Source organism: Dermacentor variabilis, chromosome 5, assembly GCF_050947875.1.
Source record: "Dermacentor variabilis isolate Ectoservices chromosome 5, ASM5094787v1, whole genome shotgun sequence".
NCBI lineage: Eukaryota > Metazoa > Arthropoda > Arachnida > Ixodida > Ixodidae > Dermacentor > Dermacentor variabilis.
Window position 1 is genome coordinate 179,404,276 of NC_134572.1, and position 23,017 is coordinate 179,427,292.

Here is a 23,017-nt window from a genome sequence, read left to right on the forward strand (position 1 = left end):
TGGAGGGCAACTGAGCATGTTAAGAGCGAAAAATCAACACGCAACGAATATAAAGAAAAGACACCGCCCACGTTTACCAGCAGTTACCTAATATCACCATAGGTAACGCTGCTTGAACATTATTCATAGGCGAATCGTAGTACGCACGCACAAACGGAAGAGGTTTCAGCGGTGGCGCTGCTTACCACCCTTCATCGCTTCTACACGACGGGTTGCATTTCTCCGCCTCAACAGTACAGAGTGGACAGCGGCTGGAAATGGCGGTGTGCGGTGGTGGTATACCTGTTGCATTTGGGATTTCACTGAAAGAATAAGAAGGAATCGACGATGGACTGCTACGCAAGTAAGTGATTGAAGTGTCCTTTTTTGTTGTTGGTGCACGTCGCGCGTGCGAAATGCACCGCGATGGCCGGTGACGGGCTGAACTGTGTTGTGTGAGCATGCCCTGTCAATGCCCTGTAACGACATTCCCGCTTGGCCATGAGGATTGATAAAGCCGCGGCATTGCGAGTCTGTGATAAATGGTGTAGCGTTTGTTGTGCTGATTTCATATAGAGTACATTGAGGCGCGTAGGCAACATCAGCGACGATGTCGTCTGTAGCAGTTCGTTATCGGCTGTATGTGGCAGCTGGTTTACTGACGTTGGCATTCCAGTTTTGCAATGTGTTGTGATGTGTTCTTGGCATTCCAAAATAAAGTGAAGTTACTGTTCCCCTTAGCAATCTCTCACGGCGCGGTGTAACACTATGTTAGCCGTATTCGGCGACGCATTGCATCACAGCGAAATTCTTTTTCCTTAAGCTTAGGACGCAGTGTGCTTGGCGTGCATAATCGCTGTGTTCATATCCGTAATTGAAAGACTGCTTCTGGAATTGAAAGTCTGCTTGTGTATGAAGACCTCATAGAGCATGTTGCATGCGATGCCCCTACATCACAGTGAATGGACGGTGTAGCGTGCTTGCTGCCGTAACCTCGTGCGATCTGCAGTGTTACGTAACACTGGTGTAACACGGTGCCTTGGAACACTTTGGGATCGAGCCCGAGCAATCGTGCGCGATCGCACTTGAAAGTGTCCGCGTGATACCCATTAAGGGTCGCTGGAGAAGAAATTGATTATTTTGCTAGCTGGTAATCGGCACCAGATGTTTCGCGAATTTTTGTTTTTGTTTTGTTTTTACTTCAGACAGCTACCAGGGTGACTATCAACGTTCTGACGCAATACGTCAGCATTTAACGTAATCTGGGAGTGGATTGCCACGTAAATTTTGCCCATCTGCGGCTTAATTGTAAAGCAAGTGCATGCGATAAGTAATTTTTAACGTAACCTTGACACAGAATAGCGGTGCCAAAAAGTGTGTAATGGACATCCAAAGTTACAAATGTTCCAAACTGGTATAAAAAATCAAAAGATGTGTCAACACTGATGTTAAAGGCTGGTTCTAATACTGACTGTCTCTAGTTGCATAGACTAATTTTCAGCATATAGGCATCAATACAATAATTATTCTAAAATACATGTTGTGAGTTATGTAGAGCAAAATGTCTGCTGTTTTGCCGAATAGAAGGTGCTTCATGAAGTCTTTTTTTAAATGAGTTGAACGATACAATTGAAGACACCAAACGATACCTCAGCAATCGATAATTCGGTGACAAGCTTATGTGCAAGAGTATTTGTATATGAAAATGTTTTTGCTTTACTGTGGACGACCGGTCTGAAAATACCTGATATTATTTGCTTCAATTGCAGCTATTGCACCAGTGAAGGATGTCTGTGTGCCGGTTTGTGCGCAGTTTCTCAGCCAGCGGGCCTGAGAAAGTGTGCCACAGCAGTCTGTCTAGTGGTGCTCTTTGTTCTGGAAAGCTGTGCCATTCTATTGTATATCTGTCTTGCATATGCAGTCTTAATAGACAGTGACTGCAAATGTTGGTGGAATGACGAGGCCTATGCAAGTAGAGTAATTTTTGCAGATGCATTCAAAGGATAATTGATGATTTGTTTTCCTGTGGCAACAAATTGGTTCAGTATGAGCACGTCGACTTGAAAGGGATATTGTTTCATACCTGACTTGGTTGCACATATGAGTGGTGTTTAAAAAACACTTATAGTGCCAGAGTTCAAGATTTGAGGCAACAGATAAAACACGCACCAATAAAATAACTGTTTGTCTAGTGTTGGCTTAATGAGTATGCAACAACACTGCACACTGATCGTTAGCACCGTCATGCATGGGCTCCATGGTAACTAAGATTATCCACGAATAAGCTCACTGTGAGCTAGTGTTGAGCTAACTATAACAGATGAGTATGCGATGATGTAATTAAGTGCAACATTGGAAGGCAACGTAACAATGTAAAATTATAGCCTGAGCTCGCAGCTGCGTTGCGTGGTCAGGCGACCAAAAGATATGAATATTTAAAAGGGAACGAACAGTGCTACTGCCAGTATGAAGTGACAGTGTTGTACACAGCAACATATTCCCTTTGTCCTGTCTGTAGCCCTGTTCGGTTCCCTTCTAAACATGCACCAAGCAGCCCAATTCAGAATGCTCCGGCAGGTTAAGTGATGACACGCTAGCATAGTGGGAGCTATTCTGAAAGTTATGTCTGCTATGAAAATGTGTCATGAAGATACTTCACTGCTAAAAATTTGGTGTACAACTGCACAAAGCAGCATCAATAGCTATGTTGCTCCCCCATGTTGTGTCAAGGGTCTGTGCATGTTTTGTAAGATAATCCTTGAGTCGTCGGCCGGTTTGTCCTACATAATTGCTGCTGCAGGACAGTGGGATATTGTAAACAGCATCAACCGTAGTACCTATGAACTCCAGCACATACTTTTTGATGTAAACTTCACGTGTTGCCCTGGTCCGGTTAACATTTTGTACGTGCCCAGATTGCTTGGCACTGAAAATAAAAAGGTAGTTCCAACTCTCTGAACAATTTGCTTGAATTGATGGTTGCCTTTGTGTACAGATTGCATAACAGTCATAGGCCTTGGCTTACTCAAAGTTGTCTGACCTAAGACGTCAGCTACGTTCAACTCCATTAAATGCTTCTTGGCAATGCATGCTAAAAGGCAGTGCGAACGCATTGTTAAAAGCAAACATTGTACTTGGTTATGGAAGCTCCCCTCCACGTCGGGGTGGTACCAAGTGTTAAATGTGATCTCCGGTGTTCCTGTAGCAACAACATGCTTCAGTGTTCAGGTGCACCAATAGAAAAGTTAAAAACACCTTTGAGTGCAGGGAATAGCTCCAGCTCGATGCTCACCACAGAAAATCTTCAGGCCCAGATAGTGGAGCTTGCCTTTCAGTAGTAGTTTTGCTTACTTGAACATGCGTGGCACTTTGTAGGAGACATTAAATAGTTGCTCAACCACTTTAATTGTGACTTTTCACTGCCCGAACACTGTCAGCTAGTCGTAAAACACTAGCTGCTGTAAGAACCAGCGTAGTAAAGGTATTCTGCTTCATTGGAAACTTTCTACCCTATATGACGTGAAGTAAGGCTACTAAATGAGTTGAGTTATTTGTTTTCTGTCTTCTCTACAGTGCTAGATGAGCTCATGGAAAGGGGAAAACTACATTTCAATAGATGAAGTGCCAACAGAGACAGCACAGTCAGAAAGAACAAAGACAGGACAAGGTGCTACTTGCAACTGTTTATTGAGGTCAAAGGCACTGAATATATAGCCATGGGGAGAGGGGGAAGAAAAAAAAAAGAAGCACTGATTATGTGAATGCGCATGTGCAAAAATATGGAAGATGTATATGAAGGGAATCATAAGATTAACCAAAATCTAAAACTTATCTAAAAACATGCGTTCATTTCTGTAAATAGTCGGAGACGAGGTGTCGACACAGGCGTCCCCTCTTTCTTAGTCTGGTTGGCCTCCAAAAGTTCACGTGCCACAGTGTCATTGCTTTTAAACATGATTGTTGTATTAGGAAGCCTTGCTTCACGTACTTGCTTATTCTCATTCTCACATGCCTTGCAATGAAGCAGCAAGTTTGAGCCATAACCATTTTTGAGTGAAAGCTTGTGCTCCTGCAGGCGTTCATTAATACATTGGCCAGTTTGTCCGGTTTACTCCTTCCCACACTTCAGCGGTATGCAGTATACGACCCCTTCTCCGTACTTCACAAAAGGGTTTGTGTGTTTACTAGATCACTCTACTTTCTTAGTCATCATATCCAATCAGACGGCACAAAGTAGCAAGTTTTTGGGGCTCGGAAGAAACCACAGGAATTTTGTATTTGACGATGACATGTTTAAGATTATGTGCTGCTTTGTGAGAATACGGTATCACCACTGTAGCTTTCTTTTCCAATGTTTGACCTTCTTCACTGCTTCAGTTTCTTTCTTTTTGCACCTTTTTCAACAACGCCTCCGAAACTTTGCTCAAAACCAAACAAGGAAAGCCAGCTTTCTTCAACTTCGAAATCTGTTCGTCAAAGGTTTTGTGTGCCTTATGACAGCACAATTCTTTAAGGGTAAATTCAAGGCACATAGTGGCAATCGCACGTTTAACAGTCTTGGAGTGCATAGACTTATATTGCAACAATTAATTGCAGGGTCGGTATACCGACCTCGTGCCCGCAAGGATTTCTGCCGTATCCAGTGGCGATACCGTATTCTCACGAAGTGGCGCGTAATCTTAAACACATCGCCGCAAAATATAAAATTCCTGTGGTTTCTGCTGCGCCCCGAAAGCTTGCTACTTTGTGCCGCCTGATTGGATCTCATGACTCTAAAAGTAGAGTGTTCTATTAAACATACAAATCCTTTTGTGAAGTGTGAAGAAGCGGTCGTATACCGTGGAAGTGTGGGAAAGAGTGTATCGGACAAACTGGCTGATGTATCAGCGAACACCTGTGGGAGCACAAGCTTCCGCTGAAAAATAGTTATGGCTCAAACTTGCCACTTCATTGCAAGGCCTGCAGGAATGAGAATAAGCAAGTATGTGAAGCAAGGCTTCAGGATACAACGATCGTGCTTAAAAGCAAATACACTATGGCACGTGAGCTGTTGGAGGCCAACCAGATTAAGAATAGAGGGGATGCCTGTGTCAGCATGCCTGTGTCTGAATATTTACGCAAATGAATGCATGTTTTTAGATAAATTTTAGATTTTGGCTAATCTTATGATTCCCTTCATCTTCTGTGTTCTCGCGCGTGCGCCTTCACACAAGCAATGCTTCTGTTTTTTTCTTCCCCTTCTCCCCATGGCTATATATTCAGCTGCTTTTGACCTCAATAAACAGTTGCAAGTAGTACCTTGTGCTGTCTTTGTTCTTTCTTACTGTGTTGTCTCTGTTGGCGCTTCATCTTCTGAAAGCTCTTCACCAAGTAGTCCCCACAACGTGTTCTACTGGAAAACTACAACTAGACAGTGATCTTCCATTTCTTGACCTCATTGTTTTCTTTGGTGAGTGTCATGTGCACTGCATCTATGCCCCGTCTTTTAAGGAGGGAATTCTGCCTTTCGCATCAGCGCACTGTTCGGCTGTGAAGCTCTGTCACAGAAGCACGAAATAGCATCCTCAACAAGTCGAGGAGAACTTCTATACCCAGGTCTAACATTGGCCTACAGTGGTGTGACCACTGTTAGATCACGTTCAGAAGGTCAGCCATGGTCTCAAAATCTGGGTTCAAAAAGGTGAATCAGACCAGGCCTTGGCGCAAAGTGTAGCAAGAGGCACATGCAGCAGTTCAACTGTGTGGTTGTTTACAACATCCCATTGTCCTGCAGCTGCAACTAGGCAGGACAAATAGGCCTAATATTTGTTTGTTTGTGTGTGTGTGTGTGTGTGTGTGTGTGTGTGTGTGCGTGTGTGTGAGTGTGTGCAATTAACCAAAAGTCTTAGCCTGCGCTCGTGTTGTTTGGCCTTCTCCCATCTTTTCGTGTTGTCCCCAAGTAATCAGTCGGTGTCACATTCTTATAGAATTTGCAGTTATGAGATTCATGCTTTGGAACATGATCAGAAGCTACCAAATGGATGACATAATCCATCTACATGTGTTAGTGTAGATAAATGTGTCTGTGCAGTAGGGGTAGGGCATCATATGTGCTTGTTTAGCACTTATGTATGCACTTTTGTTTCCAGAGCTTGTGACACAGTGATTCAAACTATGTCTGTGAAAACAGTGCTGCACGTTGCAAGGAAATATTACAACACTTGTAGGTGAAGCTCGGTGTTGTGAGAGGTTATAGAAACTTGCTTTTTGCAAGTTTCTAGAGCATTTTTTAAAGATGCTTCTTTAACTCCCGCGTGCATCGTGTTCATGACTCGCTATAAAAGTGTCAACAAGTATGTCCTTTATGCCATCCGTTCCTAAAGATTACATGAATAAAATTAACCCCCTGAGGGTCGATCTTTTTCTCCATATTCGACCGCCCAGGGTCGATTTTTTTATTGCAGATTCCAATTCTTAGGGACTTATTTCGAAAAAAATTTACCGTAATTTTTCTAGGGTGTCCGTAAAGCCACAAAAAAATTATTTTGCGTTGGTATATATGGTACTCGTTATTCATGAATAACAATAATAAAAAAGGAAATAAACCTATAAGAGTAAAAAATTTGTTACATTGTTATAGTTCAAGGCTTTGAAAATGTGCACACGAGAATACTTTGCAAGACTCAAATGTTCCTGCTCTTACACTAATATGTACTATTATGAGCAATATCTAAGGGAACACAGGAACGCGTAGAAAACACCCTCAGACCCAGCTATATGGCTGATATGCAGCGGCCACCGTTGGAAACAAAGTGGAAAGGGGGACGCTGTTCTAACAACTGTTCGCACTCCCGCCATGCGTCTGCAAAGTGCGGAATTTCACATCGCCAGCAGACAGTGATAACACTGTTCGATATTGCGTCACTGGTAACCTTTTGCGTCGAATCATTACAAAAGATAGCACTGTTCCGGACTTCGATATTGATTTATGGTAAATCTTCTAAACCGGGAAAAAATTGTCTTTAAGGGTAAGTTCAAAATAATTTTATTGGCGCTTGCCGAATATTAAAAAGATATTGAAGCAAATGAAATAAGGCAGTAGCGTTATCGCAGCTTATCCTCGTCCTTTGCTTTGTTCGTTGGTGGCCTAATAACGCGTCATGCCACCGTCGACTTAACGATGGCCTCTGTTCTTTGAGGCAAAGATGCGTAGAGAGCCTCGATGAGTGCGGTATCACGCTGAAGGCGGGCTTCCACTCATGTTCTATTGCTTCCCATAGTTGGTCGGAGTTCGCCAATTCTAGTGAGCTCTTCGAAAGGTTCACTTTCATACGGCCCCAAACGTGCTCTATAATGTTCATGTCGGCACCCTTCGCACACCACTGAAGTTGCATTACCCCTCGCTCTTCCAAAAGGCGCGCCACGTCCTTCGATGTGTGAACGGGAGACAAGTCCTGTTGGAAAAAATACCACCCATCCAGGTGCAGCCTGTTCAACACATAGGGGATCATCTGGTGCTCGAGCAGAGTGCAATACGCAGCACTGGTGAACCTCCCATCAATTCTCACCAGTGGGCCTAGGCCTGCGTGGGAAATCGCCCCCCCCAGACGTTCACAGACACGCGTCCACTGGCGGCCACCTCCTGGATATTCTGCGGACTAAAGCGTGTGTTTGCGGTCCACCACACTCTCTTTCGTTTGTCCCAGTGGCTCGAGAACGTGGACTCATCAGAGAAAACTACATACTTCTACCCACTCTCACTCCAGCTGCGGTGTTCAGTAGCGAACCTCAGGCGAGCCGCTTTGTTGGCTGCGGTGAGCAGAGGTTTCTGTGCGGCGATGCGGCTTTGCAGTCCTGCTTCTCTAAGCCTTCGTCGTACCGTGCTGTCGCTCAAGTTGTTCAAGCCAAGAGCACCTCGAATGTCTTTTGCACTTTGAAATGGCTTGTCGCTGACGGCAGCCACGATGCAAAGGTCTTGGTCGTTCGTTGTTGATCGAGGTGGTGTGCGGTGCGGCGCATCGTTTATGCGTCCTTCGTCTCGGTAAGCCTGGATAATCCGGTTGACCGTTTTCAATGGGCGGCTTGTCACGAGAGCAATATTGCGCTGCGTATAACCTCTTTTAGACATTTCTATTATATCTTCCCGCTCTTTAAGAGGCACTCGAGGCATCTTGAGGCTGCAAATTCAGGGTTGACTGCTCTGCGTGGGCCACTGCAGTGTGCGACGTGAATTTTCTCTGAACGAACTTCGTGCAACAGTCGCACGAGAGACAGTTTGTCAATGTTCTTTTTTTTTTAATTTCTCTTTATTCTATTCCTCTGTCGTCATTGGATTGAGCGTCGCCACTGTTCGAGGTGCCACTGACAACCGAGTGCGTCGATTCAAATAAAGAATCGGTTTGAAATACAGGGCAAACTTTTTCTCGGAGTACTATCAAGCGGTTGCACGAACAAAAAAAGAGAATGAAAGAAAAGAAAGTGAATCGGTGTAAGTCACTGGTGACGATCACCATCTTATCGGCTGTCGGACGATCCATGACGTAAGCTGCTCCTTTGTAGAAATGCCAGCGTGCTGGGAGTGCCAACAGTTAGTGGAAGAGCACTCCCCTTTCCCCCTTCATTTTTCACAGCGCCATCCGCGTATCGCTCCGAGTCTGTTTCAAGGCTGTTTGCCACGCGTTCCTGTGTTCCCTTTCATATTGCTTATGATAGTACATCCATAGTGTAATCGAACTGTGTAGGTGCATGCACTCAAGAAAACTGTGCGGTTGTGTGCCCATCAAAAAAGCAAAACATGTGACAAACTTCCACTAATCTTCATCTTATCGCCAACCAGATGCAATTAGTTTTCGCGAGTCTCAAAAAAAAAAAAAAAAAAAGAAAAGGAGCAACAGAAGCGCATGCACGGCAGCATCCTTCCTATGCGCACCCCTGCGAGCACTAAATGAGCGAGAAACAAGGCGATTAGTAACGAGATAGCCATCAGTTTTGCAAGCGCAAGAAGCCGAAACGGCCTGCGAAAACAAAACCCCAACCGCCACCCGCCCGCGCGCACGCCAATGCGCAAGCGGTAGTACATAGACGCGCAGGAGCAAACTAGCGCTAAAACAAACCATGCAACGAAAACTGAGAGAGCGAGGCGTGCAAAAGAAATTCCCTGTATTTCCACATAATGGCAGCACATGACAGAAAAGAAAAGGTTAGGAAATTGTCGCGCTTTTTAAACCTACAGATAGTGCCGTAAATATACGTCATTGACCCTTGAAGGGTTAAGGAGTCATGCTCCTTGAAACAATTTCCCGTAACAACATTGCAAAAAACCACCTGAGGGTCTCGCATCTCTTACATCTGCTGTTTTGCACATCATAATTTAATAAAACTGCATTTAGTAGCTGCACAGCACAGGCCCCATTTTGTTTTATCACACTTCTTTGTCTTTTCTCCCCCTGCCCCAGGTCTTATTTCAACAACTGCAGGCCATCATAAAATTGCTTCAACATTGTTGACAGATTCCAATATTTTTTTCCAACCATTCTCTCATGTGATCTAAAGAAAATTAACTTGATTAGCCTGACATGAAGATGAATTCGAAATAATTTATTGTACTTGCTTGGTAGCACTGAACTGTTTCGTTAATCAATATAATACTTACAATTCACCTTTGTATTGCTGGGTACCGGTAGAGATATGGTTAGTTATTCACCAAAAAGGCTCCCGAATTTTCCACCTTCTTAGTGTAGGTTAGACACTCACTTGTTGCACTTCACAAAGAGCAACTTGTGGTTGCTAGGAAATAAAGGTTTACTGAGAATTTTCATGCATCCAATTTGATTCTGTGTACTAGCATGTTTGTATTAGCATGTATTTCATAGAGTTGCGGCTCCATAAAAGTACATTCTGTCATTCAATGTCTGTGACATGGTCAAGCAGGTTGACCATATCTAATTGGAACTTCCTATGTTCTGGGGCACTTGTTTGCAACTTAAATTATGTGGTTTGGTGCTGTCAGTGTAAGCCTAATGTCGTTTTTTGTTCTCCCAGGAAGGACGCAAGCATTGCAAGGAGCCATTTGACTTGCCGCCACACTAATATTGTATTTGGTAAGGTCTATTACAGATCTTATTTCGCGTAGTATGTGCTATAGTTGTGTACAATGTGTTCAAAACTTCAGTAGGTGGGCTGTTCGACAACAGGTGTTTACAAATTAATAATTATAAAAGATGTTCAAGGTCATTAGTGATACAATTGCTGCTCACTGCTGAATTTTTTTCCAAATTAAATGATGAGCCATCCAGCAAGTGCGGCTCTCCTGGCTAATTATACAAACTTTCAAATACGGTTAATTTTTTATCACAAGTGTACAGCAGTCGGGGACAACTGTTCACAGCGACAATTTCATAATATTTACTTACATGCAAAAATGAGTCAAAGGTCAGGTGTACTTATGAAGTTTTGTGAAACAAGTTCATCATCATATTGCTTACTTCATTGAAAAGTTTGTCGCGGAATTCTCACTTCTATGAACAGATCAACAGTTGTCGAACGATGGTCGTCTCTATAGCCAATGTTTGTGCCAGAGGCTTGTCTTCAGAGCACTAACAAGAGACTTTGCCATGCAGCTTGAGCTGATCAGTATGAAGAGATTACATAGGATAGGAACACAAAGCATTAGTGGGCCTCTTCGATTATCAGTCCTTGACAGTCCTGGACTGCTTAGCACTGCTGTCCCGCATTCGATTTTCTCAATCGGCTTCGGAAGCCCCATCCACCAGTCCGAGAGCAGCCAGTATCGCATTCATTTTACCAGAAGTCACAGACTCTGCGGACTCTCAGAGCTGTCAGCAGATATTTGTTCAGACATATGCAAGTAGCTACCAGACAGCGGCTATCTTAAAAAGATGCATGCGGGCTTGATGCTATGTTTTAAAAGAGGCTGTGTGTTTATATGTACTTTGCGCGTTCCAGACAGCAAATATCATGCACTCAGCTATCGCTTCTGTTAAATCGATGCTTTGTGTGCCATAATGCGAGGTTTTCATGAGTGGTCTAATTGCTGCAACCTTAGTCCTTGTGTTTTTTAAGGCAAAACACAGTGATCAGGCGCAAATGCTTGCTTTTCTTGATGTGTTTCGTGACATCTGTCATGCTCATTGCTATATGCATAGTAAACAGGTAGATTTCGCTGTTCAGATGAGTGAAACTGGTGGACGAGGAAACATATCATATTGCATGTAGATATTTAATGCTGGTAGCTGGCGTGGCATACAGGGTGTTTCACGTAACTTGAGCCAAACATTGAAAATATGCAAATGCCACGTAACTGGACAGAACCAAGGTAATGTTGTTTGCCCTCGCTTCGACATACTCATTTCTTTTTCATTTCGCCAGATTAAATCATTAGTATTCGGTAATTAATCAACTTCCCAAATATTATGATTAATACATGCTACATAAAAGTGTTTTTCCTAGCGTGAAAGAAGCCTGCAAATACACACTAAATTGTTGCGTGACTGTCCATTCGCAGCACTTTTTGTGTATTCGCGAGCTTCTTTCTCGAAAAAACACTTCTACGCAGCATGTCTCAAACAACAGAAAGCTGTATGGGGAGCTTTTCATGTTGCTCTACAATTTTCTCATGGACGCTTCTAATCTGATTATAATATTTGAAAAGTTGATTAATTAACGAAGATGAAATATTTATTGTGGTGGAATGAAAAAATATCTAAGTATCTCCAAGTGACGGCAAACAACATTACCTTGGTTCTGTCGAGCTACGTCACATTTGCATATTTTTATTGTTTGGCTCAAGTTACGTGGGACAACCTGTATAATCAGAGCTTCACAGATTGCTGTTGACATGTGTGCTGATTCCTTCTGTTACCCAAATTCGGAATTTTGCTTTTGGATGTGCAGGATTAGTAGACAGTGTAGACGCGCTCTGTCCTAGACACACGTCAGGCCTTTAGTAGACGGTTTCACGAGCTTTGAGGATATCGGCCTGTGCTTTGTGGGTGAACAGTGATGTGGCACAACCGTGTTTTTGCTTATTTTTGTGTGGCAATGACGCTTAAATTTTACAGGAAATGAATGAGCTGGCTTAAATACAGCGGTTAAGGGGCCCGAAGAGCGAGAGCACGATGTAAACTGAGCTTTGTTAACATGTTCAATGTGCTCAGGCTGCGATTCCATTATGCAAGCTTTATGGTTGTGTCGGCGACATGGCCTCTGAGACTGCACCATTTTGATGACCACGCTACTGAATTTGCTGGGTAGGGCGCTATCTACAAGTAGCTAAAAGCACGAGGCCACGGGATTGAATCCCGTCCACGGTGGCCGCATATCAATGGGGGCAAAATATGAAAACACCCATGTACTTAGATCTAGGTGCACGTTAATGAACCCCAGGTGGTCGAAATTTCCGGAGTCCTCAACTACGGCTTGCCTCATAATCGGAAAGTGGATTTGGCACGTAAAACCCCATAATTTAAGCAGCTAATAGCAGACAACAGCAGCCAGGAGAGCGACTTCGAATCACGGTGCTTTCAAACAAAACCTTGGACAGTCCCAGGCAGCGGGATCACATGACTGAGATGCGCCCTTCTGTCAATGCAAGCCAGACCAGAAGCCGCAGGTGGTTTGCGGACAGTCTGGGACTGCATAATCGAAGGGGCACAGTGCTCTCACATACATTATGTCCACTGCGGGACGAAGGCCTTTCCAAGTAATCTGTAAATATATATGGCTTGCGCCAACTGACTCCATCCTATGCTTGCATATTTACAAATTTCGTCATGGTGCCTAGTTCTTTACCGTCCTCAACAGCGTGTTTTTTTTAATTTATCATGCATATCATTTTTTGTCGTTCTGTTGCTTGTTGAGCAAGCCTTCATTCTCAAGCTCCATTTTTATCATGTCAGGTTTCAGTCTATTAGGTTAGTTTTAGCACAATGCAATGATGGTACTTTTATGTGACTTAAGTCCTCTAAACAATTTATAGTCTTTAAATTTTCTTCTACTCATCCAGGACTCCTGTGACTAATTGCCTTAAGTAACATACTTCATTGCCTTCTTGCCCTAGAAAATGTAACTGGTGCCTTCTTGCAGGCCTTTAAAGTGGCAACATATGTACTGCCGACAGTAGGGCATGTTCAGATAAATTCAACTGGACATGCCTGGCGATCACTTTTAATTTTGATTTTAAAATTTATTTTGCTGCCCGAGCCTGGCAACAATGAAATTAACCTTAGTTTTCCAAGAAAAAAAAGGTGTCTCTGCAAAAAGCAATATAGAATTACCTGTTTAGTTAGAAGCATTCTCCCTGTATTTTACCGAATCTGCATTTTGGATAGATCCGCAGGAAATAGTGTTGTCGCTGCGGCTTTAAAAATATTTTGTACCAGACTGCAGGCCAATAGCATTAATTCCAACTAATTACCACAGAGTACCCCCACTACGGTATAAAGAAGAAAAATTTTGGAAAAAAACATTGCATAAATTGACCAAAGTTTTTTTTCTTTGCATTTACTAACAGCACGGAATTTGGCCATCCTGTTGCCATGAGTCATAGAAATTTGAGCAAATAGCTCTGTCCTCATTGGCTCTCAAAATCTACGGGAAGTGCTCATGATTAGGCATGTTAATGAATTACTCTACTTTAAAATTTTTTAGGAGAGTCTTGATTCATTTCAGAAATTTCCCGAATTAAGCACATTCACATGAAGCAATGCAATCTGAAAAAATATGTTGCATTATTTGTTTCGTTATGGAATTGCAAGTCAAGAAATGGACAGAATAAACAGTACTGCCTGCCAGAGCCATGTATGGGGTCCAGGCATAATTGCAGGCTTCTTTACAAAAAGGGCAAATTTTTCGGTGAACACAGTGCAATATTATAACTTTTTATGAAGATGGGAAGGGTATGTTGATGCATTCACAACCGTAACTTTCAATTTTCACTGCTTGAGTAAAAAGAATATTTCACATTGATACTTCTTCCGTGACACAAACCATATCCGAAAGGGGCTGACGGCTGTTGTGACACAGTTGTGGTGCAAGCATGGTTTTTTTGTATTGTTGCTATTCTACCAGCCTGTCAGCTGGACAATATCTTTGGCTTGCTTGTTCTGGGTCGGAAGTAAACAACATGCATGGTTTGCGCTTGTTTCAAGAGTGCTTCATTGTTTTGGGAAACAGTAAAATCTGCAAGGTTGTTTAATGGAGCAATAGAGCAGTGAAAGTTGAAAGCTATGGTCTGCAGTATGTGGCCATGGCAGCTGTACCTAAATATGGGAGAAGTAATCTCCGAATGTCATAATGTGCACGTGACATCTTTGGCTGTTCCAGGCAAACCATCAATTAACTTGGGTCCTTTCTATCTGAAGCTTTTTATGCTATAAGGCTACGAATGAATATATACCAACATGGCTGAGTCTGAACCATTTCTTTTGACAAGAGCACTTGTAGTGACAGTTGTGAATACGAAATCATTGTTTATCTGAGTAACAATAGTGATGATGATGATGGTAAATAATTGAACAGCCTTAATTGATTGGTGTTTCTTTCTTTTCAGGCAAAGCCGAAGGCCTCTGCAAGCAGCCAGTCATTCCAAGTCTCAACCAATCCTTCCTCTAGTCAGCCAATTTCTAGTGTCTATGCGGAAAGGACTTGCGCAAGAGTGGACACGGGACACTAAAAAGGCGACAAAGACAGGCGTAAACTTCCAACCGGTGTTCATTACAAAAAGGTATGTATATGTACTCTTGCACACTTGATCATAATCTGTTACAATCATGCAAGTCAACATGGCCATCACAAATAAACGAGCGCACCAAGGCCTAAGGCGGCTTCCTGCATACAGACCCCAGATATTCAAATTCTTTAACAGTCAGTGCTATAGGGATGGCTTGCTAACACAGTTGCATTCTGCAATAGCCGCTGCCTCAATGATGAGTCTAGTGTTTTCTTTCACACTGCTTGCTATTATTTCTGTTTTTTCAAACAGTCGATGACATTTGCATTGGGAGCAATGGATTCCAAGGAAACCTTCTTTCCCTTTTTGTACTCTCCGATTATGTTCCTGTAGTCTCAAGTTTAGGGAACTTCCCATTTGTCCCACGTAACGCTACCCGCAGGAAAGAGGTATGCTATACACTATTCCTCTTGAGCATTTGATGAAACCCTTTCTCTGCACAATGTTGCATGATTTTGATTGTCTGCTGACAGGGCTGGTTTTGGCACATAACTTAGATAGCTTGCGGGGTGCGGAAGAAATGACCAAGACTGCAGTCCTTTGGCCTATTTTCTTTAGTTGCACCTATGTGATACTGTTCGCAGGAATCTAGCAGTCATCCCATACATTCACGCTATCTTGCATAAACTAAAGAAAATAGGCCAAAGGGCGGGAGTTTCGGTCATTTTTCCCGCACCCAACAAGTTATCTCAGTTATGTGCCAAAACCAGCCCTGTCAGCAGAGAATCAATTTCATGCCACATTGCTCACAGAAAAGGTTTCGTCGAAATGCTCAGGGGGAGTAGTGAATAGCACACCTCTTTTCTGTGGGCAGCGTTACGTGGGACAAACGGGAAGGTGCCTAAATATGAGACTACACGAACATAATACAAAAGTACAAAAGGGAGAGAGGGTTTCCTTGGAATCCAAAACTCCCCATGCAAATGTCATGCACTCTGAAAAAACAGAAATAATAGCAAGCAACGCGCAAGAAAGCACGAGGCCCATCATTGAGGGGGCAGATAACGCATAAGGCAACTGCATTAGCAAATTATCCCTAGCGTTGACATTAAAAAATTTGCATACCTGGGGTCTGTATGTGGGAGGCCGCCTTAGGCCTTGGGGCGGCCTTAGTGCGCTCTTGTAACTGATTATGATCAAGTGCACAAGAGTATATATACATGCCTTTTCATAATAAACACCAATTGGAAGTTCGCACCTGTTCTTGTCACCTTTTTAGTGTCCCGCGTTCACTCTTGTGCTGGTCACTTCAGCATGGAATACCAACTAGCCCGGTCTCACACCCTGCTTTTTTCAGTAAAGCAGAATAAACACAGGTTTTTTTCAGATTCAAGTGGCTTGTTGTTTCTCGAACACAAATCTGTATGTATGCTGTGTACATGTTGGATGCAGAACCCAAGTGCAACATGACAACACTGACACGAAGAATAAGCGGTGTAGAAAACAATGACACTAGGAGGAAACATGCAAACACAGCACGTTCTGTGTGGTGTATTTCCTGTGTGCTATGATTTCTGCCCCATTTCCAGCTATATCTTAAATGATGTTGCAAGTTATCCACGTTGTAATGTACGACTTGGGTGGTTCATTGCCCAAAATAACTTATTGCAATGAACGAAACAATTTGGCTCGAGAACACGAGCATTCAAGTCCCCGTTTCTTCATTACCAAAGTACGGTCATGTACTATAATCACAAGTACGGGGCTCAATTTACAGCATTTCCGTTTTACGGAACTCACCGTTTTTCTTATTTGCAAAATACGGTCAATTCTGTAATCACAACTACGGAGCTCACCGTTTTCCATTTAACGGAAATAATTTTTACGGCCTGTCCGTTCTACGGAAACACCATTTTCCATTTAACGGAAATCATTTTTACGGCCTGTCCGTTTTACGGAAACACCATTTTCCATTTAACGGAAATAATTTTTACGGCCTGTCCGTTCTACGGAAACACCGTTTTTCATTTAACGGAAAAGTGTCCGGCAACGTTTTACCTGCAACTTTGACCGTAAACTGAAGAAATTTTTTTTACAGTGTTGTTAGAGAATCGAGAAGCCACCTTAACGACGTAGGACCTGTTCCGGAGCGGCTTCTTGCAAACCTTTACAAGCGTGGTGTGAAAAGAGCGAGCCCAACCTCTACTAGAAACCAGAGCGCAGCTGCCAAATGAGACGATCGCGCTCTTCACGGAGGAGATGGCCCGCCTTTTCCGGCATGCCGACCCGGAAATGTCGGAGAAAATAGTTTGCTTCCTGATGCGGGACGTCAAGCAAGAACTTTTTGCCGGACTTATTCGTAACCCACCGAAGACTGCAACTGAGTTTTCTGCAGAGGCATCGACGATCGAGAAAAATCTGGAGATGCGCACCCGGCAATATGACCGCCAGGAGCTCACGCCGCTGTACGCCATCCGAAGACTGGGTTCCGACGAACTTCAAGGGACCATCAGGGCCATCGTGCGCGAAGAACTGCGCAAGGTCCTGCCTTCGTCGCAGCCTCAACTGGCCTCAATCGCCGACATCGTGAAAGATGAAGTTCAGCTATCGATTGGGGTTCCTTAGGTGCAACCTCAATTACCGCATCCCCAGGCAGAAGCGATGACCTACGCCGCCGTCGCACGCCGTCAAGGTCCCCCTGCGCGACCGCGCCAGGGCCCTGCAACGCGGCAGTTCCGTCGTCCACCGCCACCACCAGCACGCTCGCCCGTCGCCCAGCGCCGCTACGCGAGGAAGGGGACATTTGGCGCGCTCCTGACCACCGCCCGTTCTTCTACCACTGCGGAGAAGCCGACCATGTGTACCGCCGATGCCCGTACCGGGAAATGGGACTGCGAGAGTTCGCCGTTAACGCGCCGCGAATACAGCTTGGTGAACCACCTCGCGATATCGATGACTACCTCGCCGCCACTCACTGGAGCGCTCGACGACCGTCCCATTCGCCGTCACCAGGCCGCTACCTGTCGCCGCAGCGCCGACCATACACTGGCCCAGCCCGGGGCCGGTCAGCGAGCCCGTATCGGGAAAGCTAAAAGCAGCAACCGATGGAGGTGCGGTTGCTGTTCGTCGATCTGACGAAGATCCTCCGCGGCCGACGAAAACAGCGACACGCCGCCGTCCCGACGAAGTGTGGAAGCAAAGAATACGACGATGAAAGAGGACCTGACGACGTCACATACCAGCCACAGGTCAACGCGGCGCAGCCGTGATCCCACGCCAAGACCAAACTGTAATGCAAGACAAAAAAACCACCGACCTCGACGTACTTCTCGACGACCACGCAGTCACCGCCTCAGTCGACATAGGGGCTGATTACTGCGTCATGAGTGGACACATCGCAGCCCAGTTGAAGGAAGTAAAAACTGCATGGGAAGGCTCTCAAATTCGGACCGCTGGAGGACACCTCATCACGCCGACTGGAATCTGCACAGAAAGAATTTCCGTTCATGACCGGACTTACCCTGCCACGTTCGTTATCCTCCACCAGTGTTGACGAGACGTCATTCTCGGCATGGACATCCTGAACCAATACGGCGCAATCATCGACCTGAAATCGAAGTCCATAACGCTGTCGGGAGATGGAGCGATGCCGCCGGAGAGCTCTCGTAGTTACCATGCCTTAAGCGTGCTCGAATGTCAAGTCAGCATCCCACCTCGCTCCAGCATTGTCGTTTCCGTCGGCACCAGAACACCTGTCGACGTAGAAGGCGTCATCGAGGGTGACCAACGTCTACTGCTCGACTGTGAAATTTGCGTCGCAAAAGGGATCGCTCGACTGCACGGAGGAAAAACTGAAGTGTTGCTGACAAACTTCAGCCAGGAGTTCAAGCACATCAACAAGGGCACGACGATCGCGTACATCCAGGAAATTCTGGAAACCAGTAATGCGTTTGTCCTCTCGGATTCCGCCGCATCTACCCCGACGACCACGGCTCCCGAACCAGACTACAACATTAATCCAAGTCTCCCCATGATTAAGCAAGAACAGCTCAGACGTCTGCCCCGACGATACAAAGGCTGCTTCTCGACGTCATCAAGGATTCGACAGACACCAGTCGCAAAGCATCGCATGATCATCGAGGAGTGCACTCGACCACTCCGCCAGAGCCCTTACCGAGTTTCGCCGCGAGAACGTGATGCTATAAGAAAACAAGTCGACGAAATGCTGCACGACGACATCATCCAGCCGTCGAAAACCCCGTGGGCATCCCGTTTTCTTGGTGAAGAAAAAGGACGGAACATTACGTTCCTGCGTCGATTATCGGCGACTGAACAAGATCACAAAGAAGGATGTATACTCCCTACCACGGATAGACGACGCATTAGATCGGCTCTGCAACGCAAAATACTTCTCGTCGATGGATCTGAAGTCTGGCTACTGGCAAATAGAAGTCGACGAGAGAGATCGCGAAAAGACCGCCTTCATCACGCCAGACGGCCTTTACGAGTTCAAGGTCCTGCCATTCGGACTGGGCTCGGCGCCTGGAATGTTCCAGCGCGTCATGGGCATGGTGTTAGCAGGATTGAAGTGGCAGACCTGTATTGTTTACTTGGATGATGTCGTCGTCTTCGCCGGAAATTTCGACGATCACCTTAGGCGGCTTACGACAGTACTGTAGTTCATCAAGTCATCCAGGCTCACTCTGAAGCTGGAAAAGTGCCGCTTCGCCTAGGATGAGCTTCTGTTCCTGGGCCACGTCATCACAAATCTGGAGTTCACCCTGACCCGCCAGCTGTCATCGCAAAGTTCCCGTCGAGTTGTTTGTGAGGTTGTGGGTATGCATGTCTTTGTTTGATATAGTGTGTCAGTGTGTCGTGGTATGTGACCAGTCTGTCCCTTTCGTCTTGTATCGCTACTTCGTCATCATCACCTCCTCCATGTTCTGCAACGCCTCCGCTACAGTTCTACCGGAGTGTTGCGCACTCACAGTCCAAGCCGCGGTGCGTTAGTTCTCGCGCGGCTCGGTGGGCCTTCTCGTTGAGGTTGGGAAGGGCATTCGTGGTTACTTCTCCCATGTGTGCAGGGATCCATTTGAGGTACTTGGGTCTGATTTCACCGTTCTTGAAGTCTTCTGCTTTGCGGTTCAGGATCATTGTTCTGTCTTGTTTCCGACCGTTGATTACAACCAATGCGATTGCCGTTTCTTCTGCTGCCTCCGACAATCTGCCGCTTACGGAGCACGCAGTCACGGTCTTTCCTGCATACGACCGCCATTTCGAAGAGGGAGGTACCCTTGTCAACGCCGACACCACCATTGTCGTCCCTGTATCGGGGGTACTGGGCGGTGTCTACGAAGAGCACCCTCTCCCACGCGCGGTGTTTTTTCAGAATCGTTTACGAAACCATGTGTGCGGCACTTTCTCGACATGTCAGCATGGAAAGCAAATGGAAATGCTAGGTTGCGCTTCTCCACATCTGACGACCCCTCCCTGCTTGGAGAAGTGCTTTCTTGTGGTGCCGTGAGCGACTTCTTCAAATGGCCGCAGGCTACCTTCCGTCTGTGTTTTACCTCCATAGCAGGTGGCCAAGGGAAAACGTTCAATGTGCGTGTGGTGTGCGAACATTTTGAGTTGCTGCTCCCACGCGCGGTGGTTTTTCAGAATCGTTTACGAAACCATGTGTGCGGCACTTTCTGGACATGTCAGCATCGAAAGCAAATGGAAATGCTAGGTTGCGCGTCTCCACATCTGACGACCCCTCCCTGCTTGGAGAAGTGCTTGCTTGTGGTGCCGTGAGCGACTTCTCCAAATGGCCGCAGGCTACCTCCCATCTGTGTTTTACCTCCATAGCAGGTGGCCAAGGGAAAACCTTCACTGTGCGTGTGGTGTGCGAACATTTTGAGTTGCTGCTCGCAGTTCTGCAGTGTGGACGCAGCCAACCTAAGGAAGTAACTAATTCCTTGCAATCCTACAAGCACCTGTTCCCTTTCTGCCTTTTAAGAACTTCCGTCGTTAAGCACGTCAAACGCATTTCTTCTCTGCGAGTGATTTCACGTGTTGTGATCTCCGACATTTCAGATTAGGGCAGAAGAAGAATACACAGCAACGAACAGCTGCTGACAGAGCTTCTTCAACTGGTACGATAGGTTGGATAGAAATTTAAAATGAGGAGAAACGTTGCAGCACACGCTGAGCGGCAAAACGCGTCACTCGCACGAGACGTTGCATCTTCAGCCTTCCCGCCCACCTTCGAAGAGGACACGGAGCGTAAGCACCTTTATTTTCATTTCGCGCGCTCAGGTTACCAGGAGCTCAATCTCAAACGTTCTTGCCTGACTACTTTGTCTAGCACGCCATCAGGAGACACGCTGTCGTGCAATTACTAAGTGTTACGCTAGGATGTCTCTAATTGATGATAATTATTATGTGTTATTGACAGTTGCCTCTAAATAAATCGGTTACGCCAAAATCAAATCTCACAGTTATGCATGCACATCACTACAGCTTGCATCATAAGCTGTGAGCAATGCGTGGATGAAAGCCAAGAGTGTTGCATGCACGCACATCACTACAGCTTGTACCTGCCAGCAATGCTTGCTTGAAGTGCTCGAGCACACCGTCATTTGTACATACCTTCTGCAATTCAGCCAGTGAACATGTTTGGCTACCATAGCGCCGCACGAGTACAGCAGGAAAGGAAGCAGAACACTGTTTGCTTTTTTTTCGTCGTCCTCATGCAACGTTACGCGGACGAAAGCTGTCGATATGCACCAACTAGCCCATTCAAATACCATGTTTGCACTACATCCTCTGAAACAGTGTTTACAGTATTGCACACACGGAAATAGCTGTTTATCTTTATTTGCATAACTGATATCAGTTTCATGTGCAGTCAGCACAGCAAGGAGCGTTTTTGAAGAAATATGCTTAGAGCCCGATGACATCCAGTGGGTGGATGTAATCGAGCAGCCAGCTTCAACTAACAGCAGCAGTGGAACAGTGGTGAATTCAGAAGAAATAGAGCCTCTTGAAAAAGCAATGAACGATGCAGCGGATGCAGCACCTGAACTGTCAAGGCGGCATGCGGTTCGCAGTAAGGGCACATAAGTACAGTGCCTAAGGCCAGCACTGTTTTGGTGCGAGGTCACAGTTAGGTACCACAATATGCATTATAAGGAAGTTCCTGAGCTACTCCTCCCTCCAAAGAAAGTGTGTTCTTCCAAAGTAACTATAGCTATAGCCATAGCCATACAGGTCACTCTCATGCAAAATGCCTGAAGAGAAACAAAAGTTTTCCATTATTCATGGTATAACCGAATGGCTGGTATGTTCGCAAATCCTAAAACACCACATTAGAGCCACGTGAACAATTATGCGGATCAAATGCCCATATTACAATCTATGTGAGGCAAAAGTGTATTTAAGTGTTGATAACATCTTGTAGTCAGATCGCGTTGATGGCATCGTGGCTGCCATGTTGAGGTCCTGGCACATTCACATGTTGCATAATGAAAGTCAGCAGCGTGACAGGCAACCTCATGCAATGTTTTTACTACACCATTATAAGCTTCATTACAATGTATTACACCAAATAATGTGGATGCATAGCGTGAGACGTCCACGCAGCAGTGTAACAAAGAGTGAGGTTCTATGCATGTTGAGAAAAAAAGGCAATGACAGGCACGTGCACAGTGCCGTATTACACATATAGCTACATGCAAGGGTGCTGCAAATCTTGTGTCATAGTCGAGTGTAGCCATTGTAGAGGAGTGGTAAAGAATAAGCACATACCGCTTGCCTAAATCATACAAAATCTGAAGCAAACATTTTTCGTTCTTTCATCTTTTGTAGCGCATCAAACCTCTTCTCATCGCAAGGGTTTTTTTTTTGCCATTGTATATACGTACTGATACAGCTTTAATGTGGTTAGCATTCAAACAATGTAGTGGCACGTGGTTTCACCAGAATCAAGTCGCTTTCCTGGATACTGGCCGTGGAGCTCACAAACGACCCCATTTGTACACATCACGGCTAGATACATGAGGACATGCAAACACTTGTGTCTAGAAAAAATATTGTCGTTGGTACTCGGATGGTCTTCTGACGAGCCTGCAGTAAATGCTCAACAGTTTGACAAATCAGCTCTCTTGCTGCACACTGCCTAAAAGAGAAAACGAAACACAGGCTCATTAGTCAATGCAAATGTAACAGTCTTTAAAAGCCTGAAATGTCATGGCAAGTTATTCTGCTTCCCGTCAACTACAGAGCAGTTTCATTAATATACATTTATGCCGCATTTAGTTATATGTGTAGGAACTTCTCGGTGAGCTTAAATAACTTGTATTAGATAGACGTTCCGGGCATTCATAT

The 23,017-nt window shown here is 45.0% G+C and overlaps 1 long non-coding RNA gene across 1 annotated transcript; it reads left to right on the forward strand.

Moving 5' to 3' along the window:
• Nucleotides 1-230: 230 nt before the first annotated feature.
• LOC142583372 (uncharacterized) lies at nucleotides 231-16,035 on the forward strand. Its single transcript, XR_012828608.1, has 3 exons — nucleotides 231-343; nucleotides 10,000-10,058; nucleotides 14,528-16,035. It is a non-coding gene; the product is annotated as an uncharacterized LOC142583372 (long non-coding RNA).
• Nucleotides 16,036-23,017: the final 6,982 nt, after the last annotated feature.